Source organism: Apium graveolens, chromosome 8 (assembly GCF_009905375.1).
Source record: "Apium graveolens cultivar Ventura chromosome 8, ASM990537v1, whole genome shotgun sequence".
Classification (NCBI taxonomy): Eukaryota; Viridiplantae; Streptophyta; class Magnoliopsida; order Apiales; family Apiaceae; genus Apium; species Apium graveolens.
In genome coordinates, this window is record NC_133654.1 from 239,286,205 (window position 1) to 239,300,135 (window position 13,931).

The following is a 13,931-nucleotide window of genomic DNA, read 5'->3' on the forward strand; positions in this document are numbered from 1 at the left end:
CTCATTAAACGTTTACTTCAATAAATCACTCTCTCATTATCCTCAAATTTAATATCATAGAATTATATTATTTATTAGAAGTAATCAATGTAAAAATTTTATATTTGAGGATATAAAATTTTGAAAAAATTACAAAAAGTAGATTGAAACGATATAAGAGATGTCACTTCACCACCCTCGCCTTCTACTATACATAAGTATAATATAATATAATGATATAATAATTTTAAAAAAAATGAGAAAACATATTTATAAAATATTTGTCTTTGTCATATTTTATTGGATAAAATTAAAAGAAAGTTTCTAGGAAATATAATATAGTAAATTGATTTTAGGAGTAATTTAGGAGAATATCAAGATAATGAGTAAAGAGAAATGAGAGTCTTGAGAAAATATTATGATAATAAGTTGATTTCAAAAAATTTAATTGAAAGAGGATATTAGAAAAAAAATGACAAAAATAACACTTTTTTGGTAGTAAGTGACAAGAAAACACATTTTCAATATTCTGGTCATTTTTACCGATCAAATACCCATTCTTATACCCATTCTTAGATTGGGTATTTTAAAAAAACATTTTCTTATTTTCTTGTATAAAAATGCATTTTCCAAAAAAATAATAATAATAAAAATTCGTTGAAATACACGATTGAAAATGAGTATTCGATCATATACCCAATTGAGAAAGCGTATTTCATATAATCAGTCTTAGAAAACGTATTTTAACTTCAAAAAAATAAAAAATTATGTTAATACTATGAGAAGGCATATTTCAAATACCACATCTGAGAAAGTATATTTCGTCGATATTTTTGGCCGCATTTCTCAAATTCAATATTTTAGTTACCAATTTTTAAAAATGTGATATTTTCGGCCATCATATGGGAGAAATGAATAATTATTTATGAATATTTATCTTTGTAATATTTTATAGTCTAAAATTTTAAAGATTTTTTTTTGAAATATAATATAATAAATTGATTTTAGGAGTGAGTGAAAAAATGATATTAAAATATTTTTTTAGGAGAATATCAAGATGGAAAAATATAATATAGTAAGGTGATTTTAGGAAAGAGTGAAAAAATTGTATTAAAAAAATATAGAAAAATATCAAAGTATATTTAAAGAGAGAGTATTTAAAGAGAGTAGAGTTTTAGAAGAAATTTATGATTGTCATCGCTGATGCGGCAGTGATGCGGACAAGTAGCCTGGCGATTGGATTTGCGGACTAGGACTGAATCAGACAGGACATTTGGAGCTGGAGGGGCCTGAGCCCCTGAAGTGGGGCCGGCGGATTGATGAAACTAACACAATTTATTTACTTTTTTGAGGGACCAGAGCTATAGGAACCATTTATTTCGTTTTAACTTTTATTAATACTGACTTAAAACCCGTCTAATTCACAGATTGCACAGATTTTTTTTAAAATTATATATATTTTTTTGAAATTCAATTCTTAATTTTTTTCATTTAAAATTTTAAATGACATGACTTCATAATAATTATATTAGTAGACGTAATAACTTTTTAAAATATTTAAACTTATTTAAAGTGATATTATTAATAAAGATGAATGTTATTATAACGAAATTATCATTTTATTAAGGGAAAAAATATAGTGTCTTCATTATGTTCAGACCGTAAAAAATATTATTTTAGCATGCTGATTACTTAATCGATTAATTATAATTTTATAAAAGATATTTGAAAAAGATAATATTACTGATTGAACGATATAATTTTATTGATAATTTTATATATATTTAAAAAAAATTATATTTTAATTAAAATTTGATTTTTTAGTTCACATCAATAGCATATGAATTACACTTAATTTAACATTAATTTGATTTATCTTGGATCGGTGGTTTACATTATTTTATTTTGCCCGATGTTCAATACACGACTAAATCAAACTAATTATTTTTAGTTTAATTTTAATCTTTTTTAAAGTGTGGATCAATAAGATAATTTTGTTTTAAACTGAATAATTAGTATATATGATTTTATTTTTATTGGTCGAATTTTATTTTTATTTTATTTTTGTGTTAGTCTGAATCAATTGTATAATGTAGTTTTTTATCCTGGATAAATAAAATTTATTATTTTGTTTATCCAAGTTCATTAGTATAATATTTTAGGATGATGTATGGTATTATTATTTTACTTACCCTGATTCACATGATATATCAACTAAATCTTAATAATTATATTTAGTTTTTTTAAATTTAATTCAACCCGAAGTAACAAATTAGAATAATATAGAATTCGATATGAATTAAAATATAAATTGGTAAAAAAAGTTGAATTCAAAATAAATTATAATGATATAGAGTTCGATATATAATAGAATTGAAATTGGTAAAGTAATAGAGTAAGTTGACTTCCGTATCAATTATAATTAGAATTGATCGACTTAATAATTAGAATTAGAATAATTAAATGAAGATAATTAAGTATTTTCAGCAACCGATCAACAGACTACCATCTATTATAATATAGTATAAATTTCATTTAATCGAATGTTACTGATTTCATTTTTATCTTTTTCTAGCTACAAACTCACTCTTACGACTGATTTAATTTTTCTTCCCTTTTTTACATATAAACACATTTATGGAATATCTCTGTATGGGGGGTTTCTATTTTACTACAGATTATTAACTTTTCATAGAAAATAGATAAACACACTTGTACACGCACTTTATCATCTTATTTCACACGCATAATATACAAATAAAATGTTTACATGTATATTTGATACCTTTTCTGGCACATAACGTTTTTAGCATAATAATGTATATTTCCATAAAGATGAATTTTCCACTATAAAATATACAAACATAAACATTTTGTTCTAAAATTTATCTACCTTATTAGGAAAAGTTTTTGGAAAAATTATAATTATTTTTATTAAAATTTGTTACTAAAAAAAACATATTTGTGTTATAAATAAATTTATAAATTACAAATGTGAGCATAATATTTTCATATATTTTTTTTAAAAATCTTTGGCCAATGAGACTCTCGAGTGAGATTCTGGTACATTAAGCATAGAGTGGTGATTGAGTTAAACTCGCATTAAGCATTTTAGACTCTTGCTTCAACCGCATAGATATTTCTTTTTAGTTTTTAGAAGTTGCTTATGATCCTGGGCTATGTGTTAAAAAGCTTTGTTTAGCATGTCTAATTATTTATGATAACTATCTTAATTAATAGTTCATCTTATATGCAGAACTGTGAAGAATTATTATATTTATTACAGAATCGCATCACAAATTGTAAAATTTTATTTTAAAAAATATAAAATTGATCGAAAGGTGTCGTCTTCCGAAGATAGTAATTGAAATGTATGAATGGAATATTGCTAAAATTATTTATTGATCGAAAGGTGTCGTCTTCCGAAGATAGTAACTGAAATATTGTTTATTTAAATTTTAAATATATCAAAATTATGTATAATAATACATTTGTATTGCTTATTGAAGTTATGATGAATTAAATATTTTTTTTATAAATAATTTTTTAATTTTAAAAAAACAAAGGAGGACAAAATAATAATAAAAATCCCTCCCGCAATATGTCATTGTGGGAGGTGTTCGGCCCAACACCAACATATATAAAATATTGCGGCGGGTGGTTAAAGAGCAACCTACCGCAATGTTTCATTGCACTAGTCGCAATGAAACAATGATGTAGGTGGCATAGGGTATTTTTTTTATTTGTTACGAAAAAATGTTTAACATTCCGAGGGCTGAGTTGTTTTATATTGTTAGGTCACACACACCGTAGAAGAGGGTTGAATACAGTATTTAGTACAATCAAATCGAATTAAGAACACAAGTATGAAACACAGAATAATCTTATTAATGAAACAGTATTACAATGGAACAGTTCTCTCTCAGCGATGAACAAATATCACGAGAGCTGCTAGGGTTACAATGAATAATATCCTCAATTTTGATAACACTTATAGTGTAAACCCTATGCTGTGTTTATATAGACACACAGTTACAAGATAAATTTCTAATTGTTATCGAACATAAGTCTGCATTCTAAAATATATCAACTAGTTATCTTTTCTTCCAAGTATTCTATTCTTCATAGAATTCTTCTCCATGCATATCTCTTCTTGTGTTTGCCTTAATCTTCTTTCCTTCAATCAGTCGTCTTCCTCATCTGAATGTCTTCTTAAGTCCTGATATTATCTCCTGATAAATATCTTCTGATAACTTAAGTTCTGATAACTTAAGTTCTGATATCTTAAGTTCTGACTTCAGTATAAGTACTGTTTCCAGTTAAGTCCTGATTTGTCCTATTAGTTAAGATCTGAAAACTAAGTACAAATCATTATTAGACATGACATCACAAATATATCTAACAATCTCCCCCAACTTGTAAATTAGCATAATATACAAGTTCAATAGATATTTGATGATGTAAAAAACATTAAGTAGAAATGCATATGAGAATTTGACTAAGTAACTACAACTCACAGTCATTATAGCTTTTACCATCCTTAAAGTCTGATATCAGCTTTAACCTGTATAAATTTTCAGAATTTAACAGTTGCAGTTCTTGACTTGGCTTCAGTGTGTGATCTCTCTAATGTCAGGAGTTGTTCAGAGATAATTCCTTAACAGACTTCTCTCAACATATTCAAGTTCATTCTTCATCCTCCTTTTTGCATCTTTAAGTTCAACTGTATCTTCACCTGTTTGGAAGATAGCAGCTCTGAGATCATTTATTTTTGCTTTCCCTATATCCTGATCTAGTCTGATGAAATAGGCTTTATCAGACTCTAGATTGAATTCAAGACCTTTAATACCAAAAAATGTAGTGATGATTTTGGCGGTATTAGGCTTCATCTCAATTATATCACCATTGTGAGCTCTGTACTTAGGATAGTATGGCCTGTCAGACTTTACAGAGTAAAGTTTCTTCTGCCTTTGAATATCAGATTTTAAGTAACTGGCAGCACCATCTGTTGACCTGTTTTTCACTTGAAGTAGAAATAGCGCATGTTGCAATTCTTCAAAATACTTCAAACGAATAGCATTCTTTCTAATCTGGAATACCCTCCCATCTGTCATGAAATATAACATGATATCTTCTTTCAATATAGAATGGTAAACCATTTGTACAGACTCCAGTTGATTCAATCTTTCAGGAGTTGTTCCTACTCCTGGTTCACTCAAAGAAGTTGGATAAGAGGTAGTATTATTTACCCTCTTTTCTTTAGAACTACCCAATCCTGATTTGTCTCTAGCTTCCTTTCCTCTAATAACTCTTGCTTCAAAACCACTTGATGTAGTCTTCAAAAGTTGTGTAGATTGTTGAGCTTTAGTAAACCTAGGTAGTAGAATTTTTGAAGGTTTAACATGAGCAATGTCAGAGGTTTCCTTTTCTTTATCTTCTGATATCAAGCCAACTTGAGCTCTGTCAGAGGTTGCTTGATTCATTGTCATATCAGAATTTACTAAGTCCTGATTTTGAACAACATGAGCTATGTCAGAGGTTGTTCGAATATTCTTTTTCTTCAAAATCAGACTAGTATCTTCATCAGATTTTGCTTCCAGATCCATGATTGGCATATATACCTTTACAGGTTCATCAACTTTAGCTTTGCCCTTGGATCTAGGATCAACTTCCACTTGTGATTTGGCTTTGAATTCAGATTTGATTGCCTCAGAGTTTGTCTTCTCTTTAATCACAATGCCCTTAGGCTTTGGAGGTTTCTTTGCAGTAATAGAAGCTTTAGACTTGAATTTGTCATTTTCTGCTTTAAGTCTGGCTTCTTCTTTCTTCAGACTTTCAAAGTCCATTCCTGGATTATCTTTGAGAAATAGTCTTTTTGAAATTTCTTCATCCAGCTTCTGTAACTTGGGGTCTTGATAGTATACTGATGTTTCCTTCCTCTTAAGCTTCAGTGTCTGCATAAACTTCTGTGATTCTTGACTTTCACCCTGTATCAGAACATCAGGCTTAGTCAGAACTTGCTTATCAGAACTTATTCTTCTATCAGCATCAGAACTTGATTTCTGTGTAGAAGTTCCTGCTTTCCTGAATGAAGAACCTTTGCCTTGACCATGACCTCTACCCCTTTCAGAGTTTCCCCGGTCATCATTTCCATCATCCTTTTTCTTCAGTGTTAAATCAGATTTGCATTTGGACTTAATCACTTTCTCCCCCTTTTTGGCATCATCAGGTTATAGGAGAGAGAAAAGTAATTCCACTGAAGATTGGATTTCATTGAGTTGAACTTGTTGAGAATCTTGATTCTTCAGTACTTCACCAATCTGAGCTTGCTGTTTCTCCTGAGCTTTCTCAATATACCCAATGCGGTCAAAGGCTGGTTTAAAAAACCTGTTCTTTTCCAATTTGACATTCATGTCTTGCTGAATCAGAGTTTCTTGAATTTTTTTCACCTTGGCTTGAGTTATTGAGTGTTGACCTTGAAGGTGCCTTGTACTCAATGCAGTAACTCTGAGCTGTGCTTTAAAGTCATCATTCAGTAGCATCTCATCAGCTTTAGCCAAGTGCTCAGCAAGAATTTTTTCAGTAGGAACAAAATCAACTTTGTTCCACTCCTTTATCCATTCCTTTCCTCTTAGAGTCTCACTCCAAGGTACTGGTGCATCCCCTCTCACAAACTTCTTAATTAAATCAGCTTTACTAACTGCTGGTAGAGGTGCATGTCCTGAAGGACCAGCTGCATCAGCATTTTCATTTATAGCAGCTTCACCAGTATTCTCAGTATTTGCAGCATCAGAACTTACAAAGCCTTCAGAATCAGCTTCCTCTGATAAAATGATAGTGTGTGAGGCTATAGAGGTTTCAAGATCATCCTCTAAGTTCTGATCAAAATCCAAATTCTGATGCTCACCTAATATCTGATCTTCATTATCTGGATTCAAAAGAGGTGTTGTTGGAATATCTGCATTGATATCAGCATCTAAAATTGGTGTTATTGGTGGTGTTTGCTGAGGAATGGTTGGAGCTTCTAAGTACATAACTTCAGGCACAACCAAATTGTGAATGTCTATTTCAGCACTTGTACCTGTAGTTTCAACATGTACTTGTTCAATGATAGGTGACACAGGAGGTGTAGGTACTCTGTCTTGAGCAATGTCTTCAGCTTGAATTGGTGACAGTGGTGGTGTAGATTCAGTGGCTTCAGAAAATTTTGGTTGTGTAGAAGGAAGAGATTCAATCACAATTGGCTCCTTTGAGATCAGAGATTCCTGATCCCCTTCCTTAGCCGCTGCTTCCACATCCTCTGAATCTGACTCAGCTGTGTCCCTGTTAGCTCTTTGTTTCTTCCATCTCTTCAAGGGTGGAGAGACTTTGGGAGCTTTATCATCAGAATTTGTCTTTCTAGGCCTTTTGAGTGGCCTAAAACTCCCAGTTTTTTGAACTTTCTGAGAAGAAACCTTCTCAGCTACTTTTGCAACAGGTTCTGATTATTGAACCTGTACCTCAATTGTTTTCTCAAATCATCAAAATTTATTATTGACCATTATTAAATCAAAATATTCATCACAGGATAAAGTTAAAAAAAATGATGAAGTAAAGATTAACAAAATGCAATTAAAATATGCATAGTCACATAATTTAAGAACCAAAGACTAAAGCTTGCAATTTTAAAGGAAATTTCATTAATATATCGGATGAGTACATTTCATGAAATTTATCAATTACATTCAAAAATTACAAAACAGTCATATTCTTAGGATTCTTAACATCAACAGCCTTAGTCCTAGTCTAAGAAGACCTAACGACAAGTTTCTTCTTCTGCTGACGAAGAGCACTGCAAGACGAATGATTCGTTCTTGCTGACGGAGAGCTTCTCTCCTTTCCTCTTCCATACGATCACAATGGAGATGATAGTCCATATAAAAGAATAAGAGGTCTGTGTGAACCTCTTGTGGAACTGAGTTCCAAATTTCTTCAGGAATGTCAGTTACATGCCACTCCTGTCGCCAATCATCACAACTCAACTCGATATTGAAGGTACCATAGTTCAGGAGCAAGTTGAAATGAACCATGTTTTTGATGAGTATGTAAAAAGAGTGAGTTTGTGAGAAAATGGAAGATGTATTGGCTGGAATGAATAGTTGGTTTAAATAGCCAATAGAATACCAAGAGATGCGAGGAGTATTAATAGTTACAGGTAAAAATAATGATACCTCGTCTTCCTAGACCAAAGTATAATAATAACAGTCATTAAATGATCTAAAGCCAGAATTAATGGGCACGGGAAATTAGTAATGATTACTATGCACATTCAGTTTTTCAAAAAAAACTGTTCCCACGAAATAAATGATTATGACTGCTTTATCTCACGTAATCCAATATTCTGATAAAATATAACCGTTCAAGTATTGACTTAAAAATAAATCAAGTAAATAAATACTGCCACGTAAGCATCAGAACTTGATTATTATTAGAATTTAAAAGTCACCAGAATATGGCTTCTTTACTCAAAAAGTGAATGTTTATTTCTGTAATTCTTCACACAAATACTGATGTGGTTTCCTCAGAACCTAATAATCAGATTTTTCATCAGAACTTGTCCTCAGAATTTATGCAACTGACACTTAAACTGTTCATCTAAAATAACATTGATCACCACAGTAATTTTCATCATTCATATGGAGTGTAAGTGTGTGCATTAAGCTAAATATCAGACAAAAAGTAAAGTCTGATTCACTTCAGTACATCTTAGAAATATGGCATAACTAAGAACTTTGCTCAAAATCTGTCATTAGTCTGAAGTATACTCTAGAATGAGTTCATGCATGAGTCCACCTCAACTGTTTTGTGCTCATTTTATGCATCTTTTGAAATTCCTGTTTATAGTGGCTTCTCAGTGTAAGTGAGTCACGACGGCTTATCAGAATTTATGCTGTTATTAGAGTATTTCTCCAGTATTCAGAGAATGTGAAAAGTCACAAAGAAAATTTTATTTTGCTTTTCTAAGGCATATTACTTAATACCAGCAATGCACTTGGGTCTTCCCTTCCACAAATATTTTTCTCTAGATCTCAAAGGAGTACCTAATTTTTAATTCTTTTTCTTTTCTTTTTCCTTTTGATAAGTGAGGCTTATCAGCACTTAGTACACCCATAAGCTTTACAAACATCAGAACTTAACATATAATAAGCACCATTCTAGTTTTTTGACTTAGTAATAAGATACACAAAGTAAACCTAACTAAGCTCAATATCAGAATTTGCTTGTGTCATAAGATTTCCACATAAACAATTACTTCAAACATGGGATATTTAGTATATTAGAGATTACTAGGTCAGTATCTAGCACAGTTATCCTCATTGGATTGAATAGTCACAGAAACATTCATATCACTATCAGAGTTTAGAAATTCACATCAGACAACAATCAGCACTTTGCTAAATTTCAATTTAAGCACAGATTACATAAAGAGAGTAATATCTTGAAATACTGATCATAAAGTCTGATGTATCAAAACATAAACTAAACAGATTTAGAGGAAGAACCTGAAACCATTCCAAGTTCATTTACCAATCTTGTAAAAGTAGCTTCACATAGTGGTTTTTTGAAGATATCTGCTAGTTGTTGATCTGTTGGAACAAAATGCAATTCCACTGTACCTTCCATTACATGTTCCCTTATGAAATGATACCTTATGCTGATGTGCTTTGTCATTGAGTGTTGAACTGGATTACTTGTCATAGCAATAGCACTTTGATTATCACAGTAAATAGGGATTTTAGAAAATTTTAACCATAATCCAGTAACTGATTCTTCATCCAAAGAATCAGTACACAACAGCTTCCTGCAGCAATGTACTTTGCCTCTGCAGTTGATGTGGAAATTGACTTTTGTTTCTTGCTAACCCAAGAAACTAATCTTCCTCCAAGAAATTGGCAGCTTCCACTTGTGCTTTTCCTGTCAATTTTGCACCCTGCAAAATCTGCATCTGAGTATCCTATTAGCTTAAAGTCTGAATCCCTAGGATACCACAATCCCAGATCAGCTGTACCCTTAAGGTACTTGAAAATTCTTTTCACAGCTGTTAAGTGAGGTTCTCTTGGATCTGCTTGAAATATTGCACAAAGACAGGTAGCATACATGATATCAGGTCTACTTGCAGTTAGATAGAGTAATGAGCCAATCATACCTCTGTAATCAGTAATATCTACTGATATACCAGTATCCTTATCCAATTTTGTTACAGTGGCCATAGGAGTGGATGCACTTGAACAGTCTTGCATTCCAAATTTCTTCAACAAATTTCTGGTGTACTTAGATTGACAAATAAAAGTTCCTTCTTCATTCTGCTTGATTTGAAGGCCCAGAAAATAGCTAAGTTCTCCCATCATACTCATTTGATATCTTGACTGCATTAGCTTGGCAAACCTTTTATAAAGTCTGTCATTTGTAGAACCAAAAATGATATCATCAACATATATCTGCACTAAAAGTAAGTCCTTTCCATGGTTAAGATAAAATAAAGTTTTGTCAATATTCCCTCTGTTAAATCCACTTTCCAGAAGAAACTGAGCTAATGTCTCATACCATGCTCTTGGAGCTTGCTTAAGGCCATAAAGTGCTTTATTAAGTCTGTAGACATGATGAGGAAATTTTGAATCTACAAAACCTGGAGGTTGTTCAACATATACTTCTTCTTCCAATTCTCCATTAAGAAAAGCACTTTTTACATCCATTTGAAAGACTGTAAACGTTTTGTGAGCAGCATATGCCAAAAATATCCTTATGGCTTCCAATCTAGCAACTGGTGCAAATGTTTCATCATAATCAATTCCCTCATATTGAGAATATCCTTTTACAACCAACCTTGCTTTATTCCTTGTAATAATGCCATCACTATCGGTTTTGTTTCTGAACACCCATTTTGTACCAACAATAGATCTGTTCTTTGGTCTTGGCACTAGGGTCCAGACTTTATTTCTTTCAAATTCATTTAACTCTTCCTGCATTGCTTGCACCCAATCAGCATCTTGAAGAGCTTCTTCCACTTTTTTTGGTTCAGCCTGAGATAGAAAAGAATGATAGAGACATTCATTTGATGTTGCTGTTCTAGTTCTAATACCTGCGTCAGGATCTCCAATAATCAAGTCAGGTGTATGTGCTTTAGTCCACTTCCTTGCAGATGGAAGATTATCTCTAGAACTGGATGCTCCCCCATGATCCATGATGTCTCCATCAACATTATCTGATGCTCCCCCTGAAATCATGCTCTCTGAGTTGGATCCTTCAGAATTTGGGTTTCCAGAATTATCAGAACTTGGCCTATCAGAACTTGACGAATCAGAACTTGAAGAGCCTGTTCTAGGTTCTGATGCTTCTTGAGATGTGGTTGGATCTTCAATATGCTCCCCCTGCACAGGTGCATTATCCTTTGGCGTAGTCACAACAGTTTCAATAACATCAGAGTTTAATCCATTAGAGTTTGTAGTATCAGGATTTAGACTATCAGAATTTTCAGAATCATAATTAAAAACTTCATTCTCAAATCTCAACTGATCATGATCATTGAAATCTTCAAGTCCAGTAATCTTCTTATCATCAAAAGAGACATTGATAGATTCCATGACAACCCTTATTCTTAAATTGTAGAATCTGAGTCCTTTTGTGGAAAGTGGATATCCAACAAAAATTCCTTCATCAGCTTTTAGATCAAATTTGGATAGTTGTTCAGGATGAGTCTTAAGAACAAAATACTTGCATCCAAATACATGAAAGTACTTCAGATTTGGCTTCTTTTTCTTCACCATCTCATATGGTGTCTTTCCATGCTTGTTGATAAATGTTATATTCTGAGTAAAACAAGTAGTCTGCACAGCTTCAGCCCAAAAGTAGGTTGGTAACTTTTCTTCATCAAGCATAGTTCGTGCAGCTTCAATAAGAGTTCTATTATTTCTTTCAACAACTCCATTTTGTTATGGAATTCCAGGAGCAGAAAATTCCTGCTTTATTCCATGGTCTTTGCAGAACTCTTCCATGATCAAATTCTTGAACTCAGTACCATTATCACTTCTTAAAATTTTCACAGAGTCTTTGACCAACTTATCCAGTTATTTGACATGATCAATCAAGGTAGATGCAGTTTCACTTTTTGTGTGCAAGAAATACACCCATGTGTATCTGGTAAACTCATCTACTATGACCATAGCATATTTCTTCTTTGCAATTGACATGACATTCACTGGACCAAATAGATCAACATGTAGTAGGTGATAAGGCTCAAGAATTGAAGATTCAGTCTTGCTCTTGAATGAAGATTTTCTTTGTTTTTCCTTTTGACATGAATCACAAAGGCCATCAGGAGCAAATACTGATTTTGGCAATCCTTTCACAAGATCTTTCTTGACTAGTTCATTTATATTGTTGAAATTTAAATGAGAAAGTTTCTTGTGCCAATCCCAGCTTTCTTCAATTGATGCTCTGCTTAGCACACAGATTGCAGAACCATAAGAACTTGTTGAAAGCTTAGCTTCATAAATGTTACCATGCCTGTATCCCTTTAGAACAAATTTGCCTGTAGATTTGCTTACAACTTCACAGTGTTCTTCAAAGAAATCCACATGATAACCTCTATCACAGATTTGACTAACACTCAGCAGATTGTGTTTAAGTCCTGAGACTAGAGCTACTTTTTCAATGATGACATTCCCAAGATTGATATTGCCATATCCCGGTATTTTTCCCATGTTGCCATCTCCATAAGAAATACCTGGGCCAGCTTTCTCCACAAAGTCTGATAGCAGGGCTTTATTTCCAGTCATATGTCCTGAACATCCACTGTCCAGAACTAGGATGTTCTTCCCGTTGCCCTGCAATCAAAAAGACCACTAATGATTAGTTTTAAGGACCCAGACTTGCTTGGATCCTTTGGCCTTATTAAGTTTGTTAACATTTGCAGCAGATTTAACATCAGAGTTTAAGTTAACATTTTTCTTATCAGCATTTACAGTATCAGACTTTGCATCAGAACTTACACTGGAAGGAACAATGCTAACTTTCTTTAAAGAAGGTTTTATTTGATAATAATCATAGTACAAACTATGATATTCCTTACAAGTATAAATGGAATGCCATAAACTACCACAATGAAAATAAGGATTTTGTGGCTTAAACCTAACAGAGTGACACTTAACTCCTGACTTAGAAAGTAAGGAGTTTATGTTCTTATTTTTCCTGCAAAAAGAAGCCAGATGGTTAGAATTTCCACAGTTATAATATTTCTTTCTAGGAGCATTAGGAACAGACTTATAATTATTGCTTTTATTCACACCTTCCTTTCTATTCCTATTTTTCCTAGGTGGCTTTACCTTGTTTACATCCTTATTCTCTTTCATCTTATACTTAAGCTGCTTCTTTGTCATTAAGCCTAAGTTAACTTCAATTGTCTTATCCTGTTTCAATTTGTCAGAAGTTGACTCTGCCTTAACTTCTGTCTCAGTATCTTTCATCTTTTCAGAATCAGACTTTACAGATTTAGCTACAAACTTAACAGGATTTAACTTTGGCTTAGTATTCTGTTTAACAATAATTGGCTTAATTTGTTCAGTTCCTGTTTCACTTTTATCATCTCCATAACCTAAGCCCTCTTTCCAGTTTCCACTACTTAGCAAATTCTGAGTTGTTTTGTCAAAGTAAGTCTAAGTCCTGATAATCTCTCTTTCCTCTTCTAACTTAGTTTTTAGAGATTGATTCAGTTTTAACACTTCATCTCTAACATAAAAAACATCATCTCTTTCTTTCTGAGTTTGATGGAACATAACTAACTCTTTTTCTAAATAGTCATCCTTTTCTTAAAAGCCAGATTTTCAGAAGTTAACCTATCACAAGTTAAAGTCTGATCTCTATAACTAATAAATATGGTTTTAAGATAAGATCTCAACTCAGTAATATCATCAGTA